Below are 7,891 nucleotides of genomic sequence, written 5' to 3'. Positions count from 1 at the left end.
CAATGCTCAGTTTTCTCTCCACCTTTTTGTGCTAGATCTAGTATGTAATTTCACGATCCCTGTAGATCGATATTTTTATTTGACGACAACCCGATACTGGGGGAGCCCATCAATAACATTGAAAATGCTCCCCGAATTATTTACCAAAAGAAGCTGACTTCTTACTCAAGGGGAGTAGCAAGGTCAAGAGAAAGCTTCTCAAGGGTAACCTTGCTCCCTTCTATGGAAAACTAGTAGGTCTAGATGAGAACTAAAGAATTAGGACCCTCCCCGTCATCATACAACTAGCTCATAGTTTGGTGGTTCATCCTTAAAGACTCCATTATACGGTGTTTTCTCTTCGCAAACAATTAGGCCCCGCTGCCTCACCAACCTAGGACACCATAAAAAAAGGAAGGACTGCAAAACCATACGCTCCTTTCCTCCCACGATTTTGTCTTGTGTAACTTCGAAACAAAAAGAAAATGAGGTTTAGGCATTGTTCTTTACTGACCCAGGGACCGATGTGTCAAACTCTGAGAGCCAAGGTCACTTTAAAAAGAGAGGGGAAGGCATGGTGAGCCTTCAAGACCCCCTCTTTCTCCCCTTTCTAACTCGGGTTTCCAAGCCAAAACGCACAAGTGTTAACATATCACAAACTTGACTGTATCGGCTTGCAGCCCCTGATCGAGGGGCCAAGCAATATGGTCCAGACAAAGAGACCTCGAAGTTAATTCATTACCAGCTAGGTCATTGCAACCCACATCCCCTTACCCTAATTACATGATGAACCCTCCCAAGTCACATTGGCAATCAGAGACCAAGAATACCCTTCTGAGTGGATCCATCAATAAAGGGATCAAGAGAGCCGTTCTAAATCGATCCAGTGGACAAGGGACTAAGAGAGCCCTTCTAAGTCAATCCAGCTGTCAAAGGACCAAGAAAGCCCTTCTAAGTCAATTTGGCGATCAAGGGATTGAGATAGCCCTTCTAAGTTGATCCAATAGTCAAGGGACCAAGAGAGTCCTTCTAAGTCGATCCAGTAGTCAAGATACCGGGAGAACCCTTCTAAATCAATCCAACAACCAAGAGACGAGAGAGCATAAACTCAATCCCAAGACCACGAGTAGCCTGTAACCATCTTGGGTGAGTGTAATAAGGAGGCCATGTCGGGATCCCTTGCCTCAGAAGATCATTGAGATCGAGGGGGAATATAAAGACGACCTTACTCTATCCCTGGCCTCGCAAGATCAATGAAGTCGCAGAGATAATATAAGGAAGATCTTGCTCGATCCCTCGCCTTGGAAGATCATCGAGATTAGGCAGAGAATATTTATAAAAAAAGACCTTGCTATCCCTTGCCTCGGAAGATCATCAAGGTCGGGGAGAGAATATAAGTCCTTGCTTGAACTCTTGCCTCATAAGATCATTGAGGTCGGGGAGAGAAGATAGATAAGAAGGCCTTGCTAGATCCTTCACCCCAAAAGATAATCAAGATCGGGAAGAGAATTTAAGGAAGATCTTGCTCTATCCCTCGCCTCAGAAGATTATTAACCTCAGGGAGAGAATAGAAAGAAGACCTTGCTCGATCCCTCACCTCAAAAGATCATTGAGAACAGGGAGAGAATATACGATCTTGCTCAATCTCTCACCTCGAAAAATGATCAAGGACGTAGAGAGAATACAAGGAAGACCTTACATAATCCCTCGCCTTAGAATATCATTGAGGTCAGAGAGAAAATAAAAGGAAGACATTGCTTGATCCCTCGCCTCGGAAGAACATCGAGGTCAGGGAGAGAATGTAAGGAGACATTGCTCGATCTCTCACCTCGAAAGATCATTAAGGTCAAAGTGAGAATATAAAGAAAACCATACTCAATCCCTCGCCTCGGAAGATCCTTAAGGTCAAGGAGAAAATATAAGACCTTATTCGATCCCTCACCTCAGTAGATCATGGAAATTGGGGAGAGAATAAAAGGAAAATATTTACTTAGTCTTGTAGCAAGGCGTCTCAAACTCTAGTAAGAGCAAGGGTTGTTTTCCTTATCAAAATGCTCTGCTCACCCAAGCCAAATAGCATATTTCAACAAGACATGCAAGGAATGATGAGCTTGTTTTCCCGTGCCAACCTTAGAAATTAGGTAAAGTATGGTCGTAAATGAAAGGCATTCCAAGGCCATTTGAGAGGCCTTCCTTCTGCATCTTCCACATAGTAAGCCCCACCGCTCACCTTGAACATACCCTCCTACTTCATAGCCCCTTCCCCATTTCTCCCACAGGCTAGGCATGGCGTAGTACTAGATCTCCCACATGGAACGAGCACAAAATCACTTTTGAAAATCACTTCCATCTTCAGTGAACTTCCATGCAGATGAAGGCCCTCTCCCTCCTCCACGGCATCCAATTCTAAGCTATTGCATTCCCCATTCCCTTCAGAGGTGTAGGCCTACATCGAAGCCTCTCCACCCCGATCTCTTATGGGAGCATTGTCTCAGTGTTGTAGAGTAGGCTCAAGGTGTCTCTCCGATAGTTGTCCTTGGTGTGCTAGAGTGAGACCGGAGCACACCTAGTAACTCATCCACCTAGTTGTCGCTTGCATGGTCCATTTTTGCCTTTAGACCCTAGACAATATTCCAATTAGTAACTTTAACTTGGTTGTTGCTCTACAAGTATGCTACCAAAGTGAAGGCCCATTTAATATTTAACTCCCAACTTTAAGCTTGGACTCTATTGCCTTGAACTGACACCTATTGTCACTAATAAGACGTTAAGGCAGCCCAAGCCGACAAATGATATTCCGCCATAAAAATTGCATCACGGCCTTATCTATGATTTTGGTCAAGGGCTCGACTTCTATCCACTTAGAAAAGTAATCAATAGTCAAAATCAAGTATTTCTTCTCGTAGGGGTTAATGGGAAGGGCCCTACGATGTCAACCCTCCCTCCCCCCATTGGTCAAACGAACAAGAAGCTATCATTTTTACCATCAATCTATTAGTTCACTGAGCTTCTGTCAATTGGTACAAGCTTTTACCAACCAAGTGGCATCCTCCTCTATAGTCGGTCACAAGCATCCTATGAGAAGACTCTACTGGTCTCCCCAACAGTGCACTGTGCTTCTGGCAATTGGTACAAGCCTTTACCACCAAAGTGGCATCCTCCACCATAGTCGGTCAAAAATATCCTATGAGAAGAGCACCCATCCACCCAAGTCATTCTCACAACATTCATGTATCTCTCTCATGACATATTCGACTTATTTTGGCCCAAGCATCAGAGTAGTGGTCGAGAGAAGGATCTCTTATAAAGGATCCAATTAATGAGGGTGAAGCGTTGAGCCCTAGTCCAAATGCGGGAAGCCCTTCTCATGTCGACCAAGTAAGACCCCTCCTATAGATAAGATAACAACTCGACTCACCAATAGATCCTCATGGGAAGTTCCACCTAGGAGATTAACTCTTCATGGGCAATAGTGCCTCGAGAAGACTGAATTCCCTAAAACGCTTGTCATCTTGGCCAATTAGTTCACCCGAGCATTTTCCTCCTGAGGGATTTGTCGTACCACAAGCTCCATAAAGTCCTCCTTGGCCAACTTGTACGCTTCGACATACCTCTGCATTCTCTTATCTCAAACTTCATAAAGATTGTTGTCTTGGTAGGTTACCAATTAAGAATCAATGTGGATTATGACTCGGATAGCTCCTACTTTCTTAGCCGCTTATAGGCCTATCAAGAGGGCATCATACTCGGTCTCATTATTAGAGGTCTAGATGGCTAAGCAAACTATCAACTTTATCTTGTCCCCAAGTGGGGAGATTAGAATTACCCCACTCCACTACCTTTTGTAATAGTGGAACCATCCAAGAAGACCTTCCATATTACCTCTTCTTTTATAAAGATTGTCTTAGCCAAGAAGTTGGCTAAAGCTTAGGCCTTGGTCGTACATGGCTGGTATTGTATGTCACACTCGTTGAGCTTCATTGTCCATTTCACTAATCGCCCAAAGGAATCTAGGCGGGTGAGTATCCCGACCATGTAATTGTTGGTCAACACCATGATGGGATGCAATAAAAAATAGGGACATAACCACCTTGTCTTGATCACTAGTGTCAAGGTCAACTTTTCCAAATTGGTATATATTATTTCGACACTTTCAACAAGTGACTGACATAATATATAAACATTTGGGTAGCCCCTTCATGTCAAATGAGAACTAAACTGACTCTCCTTCATAGCTGTCAAATACACCCACAACCACTCCCCCGACAAGGGCATTGAGAGGATCGGGAGATTAGCCAAATTCTATTTCAGCTCCTTGAAAGCTTGCTAGCATGTCTCATCCCATTGGAATCTAGTAGCCTTCTGCAATGTCCAGAAGAAAGACAGGCTACAATTGGCCAATTGGGAGATGAATTAGGATAGAGTGGTTATCCACCCCATCAAGCGTTGGCTTTCCTTTAGAGCTCTAGGTGAGGACATGTCCTAAATGGTTTAGATCTTCTCTGGGTGGGCCTCAATTCCCCTTGGTGACCATGTATCCCAAGATTCTACCTCTCCAAACTCCGAAAGCACACTTGTAGAGATTCAACTTTAAGTCATGCTTTCGGAGGGTCACAAAGGTCTCTTTCAAGTCCGACACTAGATCCATCATATGCACGGACTTTACTAGTATGTCATCTACATAGACCTCCATATTCCTCCTTATCAATCCTTTAAACATCTTGTTCATCAATCTTTGAAAAATGCCCCCACGTTCATGCCCCACAATTAACCTATCAGCTAGTCGATCCACTGAGATGATAACAATCCTTAGGGTATACATGGTTAAGGTCCCGAACATCGATACACATCCTCCATTATCAAGGTTTAGGGACCAACACGACACTAGAAAGCTATGAAATTGTACCTCTTGGATATGATCGGTTTTAAGTTACCTTCTCCGATTTGGTATGTATGATTTTATCGGGGGCGAAGTACCACTTCTTTTATTTCATAGTCAAACTTCCAGTGAGATGTTGAGGCAGTGCTCCATTAGTTGTGGTGAGACTTTGACAAGTCTCGGGTGTCCTAAGCGAAGATGTCTTGATTTCAAATAAGGTATGTAGTCAACTCCTTCACATTTAGGTCCAAGCCAATGACTATCTGGGTGGCTTTCCCTGAGTCGTCTAGGACTATTTTTACCAACTCAAGTTCGTCCTCTACAATTGTTCCCATAACAGATGCACTCGATCACCGCCACCATATTGTATCACTCAACTTCATCAATTCCTCTTGCATGCTTTTTCTCCGTGTAACACTTCCGGAAGGTCGATTGGCTTCCCTAAACTTCTCTCACCTTTGACTCACAAGGAACTTGATCTTCTTATGATAAGTGGAGACCACCGCCGCAAACATGCCCAATATGGGGCATCCTAATATCACATTATAAGCTAAATAAAAGAGCATCCACTATCATGAATTGGACCATGGTCATTCACCCTAGGGGCTCCTCCCCCATTAATAGGGGCAAATAAATTTATCCAATAGGTTACACCATCCTAAAAGGGTGGATAAGGCAATAGCTATAGGGAATAGCTCTGCCTTCCTCAATTACATTTGATCAAAAGCTTGTTTAATAGGGCATTCACTGAGCTTTCAGAATCAATTAAGATCCGGACAATGTCGTAATTGGCTATGGTAGCCCGGATAACCAGGACATCATTGTGCAGAGCCACCACGCCCTCCAGATCGTTTGGGTCGAACCCAAGGATAGGCACATCCAAGTTTTTGAGCCCCCATTCACCATAAAATTTACCATTCGTTCATGTCCTTTTCTAGCTCGATTAGAGTCCCTATTTGTAGACCCTCCACCAATCATGTTAATCATGCCGCTAGTCGGGGGGTTTGCCTTGATTGATCGAGGTGGGAGGTCCTCCCTAGATTCCTACATCGCTAGTTTGGCCGCTCAATGGTCCCCGATCGGGGGCAATATAGCACAAGATGTTGGCAAAGGGTGTGTCCCCTTGAGACCAATAGAGGTCAGATTTGCGGGTTATCTGCGAGGACCCATTTAATTTCACAGTCCAAATTGTGACATTCTTAGGTAGTGTGCCCGTACTCGATATGGAACACACAATAACATTCGCTAGAGAGGTTCTTAGGCTAACCCGTGTATCCTAAGGATCGACGAAGCAGCCAGTTCTCTTCACAGATTTGCACAGTTCTCAACTTTGGCATTTAAAGGGGAATTAGGGGAACGAGAAGCCGGGGAGGCTCAAACCAAGGAGGGTCATGCCTCCCCACGAGTGGGCTCGTATGTCATCTTTCCTTCTCCCTTCTCAAAACAGTTGACTTAAGTTCCCATCAAAGTTGTTGGGCCTCCTCGATATTGATGTATTTCTCTGCTCGTATGTTAGTCCATGGGTAGTTTTTTGATAAGGGACTAAAAAAAATCCCCCTTCCTCAAGCCTTGGAAGAAGGATCTCATCAAGATTTCTAAAATGGTCGAAGGGACTTCCGACGTTACCTTGGTAAAGCACTAGATATATTCCCACAAGGTCTCCTATCACCACTGTTTCATATTAAATAGATTGAGGAGTGTTTTTCAGTATCTCTTGCAACTGGAAAAATGTTGCAAGAATACCGAGCAGAAATCATAGAAAGAACCAGCTATAAGGTGTTGAACGACAACTATGTGAACCCTATCAAACTTGTTAAAAAACTCAACACATCACCGCATTAGTGTACTGATAGAGTGTTGCATTATCAAATCAACATAAGTGGTCTACAGGGTCGAAGGAGTCATTGTATTCCCCCATGTAGGGGCAAAAATGTCATTGTCGCTCTTATTTTCCTTTGCTTTAGTTAAGATTTGCATATTTAGACCCAAACCCTCATCTCATTCTTCCATTAACGAAGAGACTAGGGTTAGTGGTGTTTTAATTGTTGCGACAGGAGAGGTGGCTACTGTTTGTTTTGATATCATGTTATAAGTTGAAATTTGTATTACCTTTAAAACTTATCCAATACATAGAATCTTAATTCCTTTTATAAATTAATATCACGACTTATCTTTCATAAAATAGGCAACTTTTTAATAAAAACTCTACTTATATCTCATAATTTATGGAATAATTTTAACCTAATCTTTTGGGAGAAACATGATTCCTCACACTCCTCTATGGTTCAAAGTTTTACCAAATACCACCTACCAACAAGACTAGTACATATTAGTACCAAAGGAAGACCATAAATTTGGATATCTCTTGTACTTCTTAGTACAAGAGAGAAGTCATTAGTTCTAGTAGTTTAAGATTATGTACCACTTAGCAAGGTCTTGAAAATCATTAATGTGGTCAACCCACTACATAGTGTATATGTGGTACATGGTGGCATATGCAACCAATATTAAAAATACCAAAAACAACAAGTATACTAGTAAAAATAATTAACATATTTACAAGAAAATAAATTAATAAATACATCTAACTCATAATTTCTTATTAAAAGAAATGTCAAGTACACAATACAAAATACATAAGATATGACAATTGATATTAACCAACAATATATGTAAATCAAATATATAAATAACATGAACATAAGTAATATCCTATCACTCACAAAATAAATGTTCATGTCAATTTAGTGCATCGCCATAAGCAAACACTCATGCATTGGACAAGCTATGGTCAATTTGTTGCCTTGTGCGGTGGTTCTTAAAAATCATACTGCTAGTATATGGTCATTTTTTCTGAAGCATACATCATCACTAAGCAACTTTCTAGAATGAATTTCTATCATGATGAGTATAACATAACTATTGATACAAATCTTTAGTTTCTAGTGTAGAAGACACTTGTTCATAGTATTTCAAAAACGGAATGGCTAGAGCCACATCAAAGTCAACAAGAGCGAAATTTTATTATCAAGT

Source organism: Curcuma longa, chromosome 12, assembly GCF_044706935.1.
Source record: "Curcuma longa cultivar G26 ecotype Majalengka, Jawa Barat chromosome 12, ITB_CL_G26_1.1, whole genome shotgun sequence".
NCBI lineage: Eukaryota > Viridiplantae > Streptophyta > Magnoliopsida > Zingiberales > Zingiberaceae > Curcuma > Curcuma longa.
Note: the sequence above shows the minus strand (reverse complement) of the source record.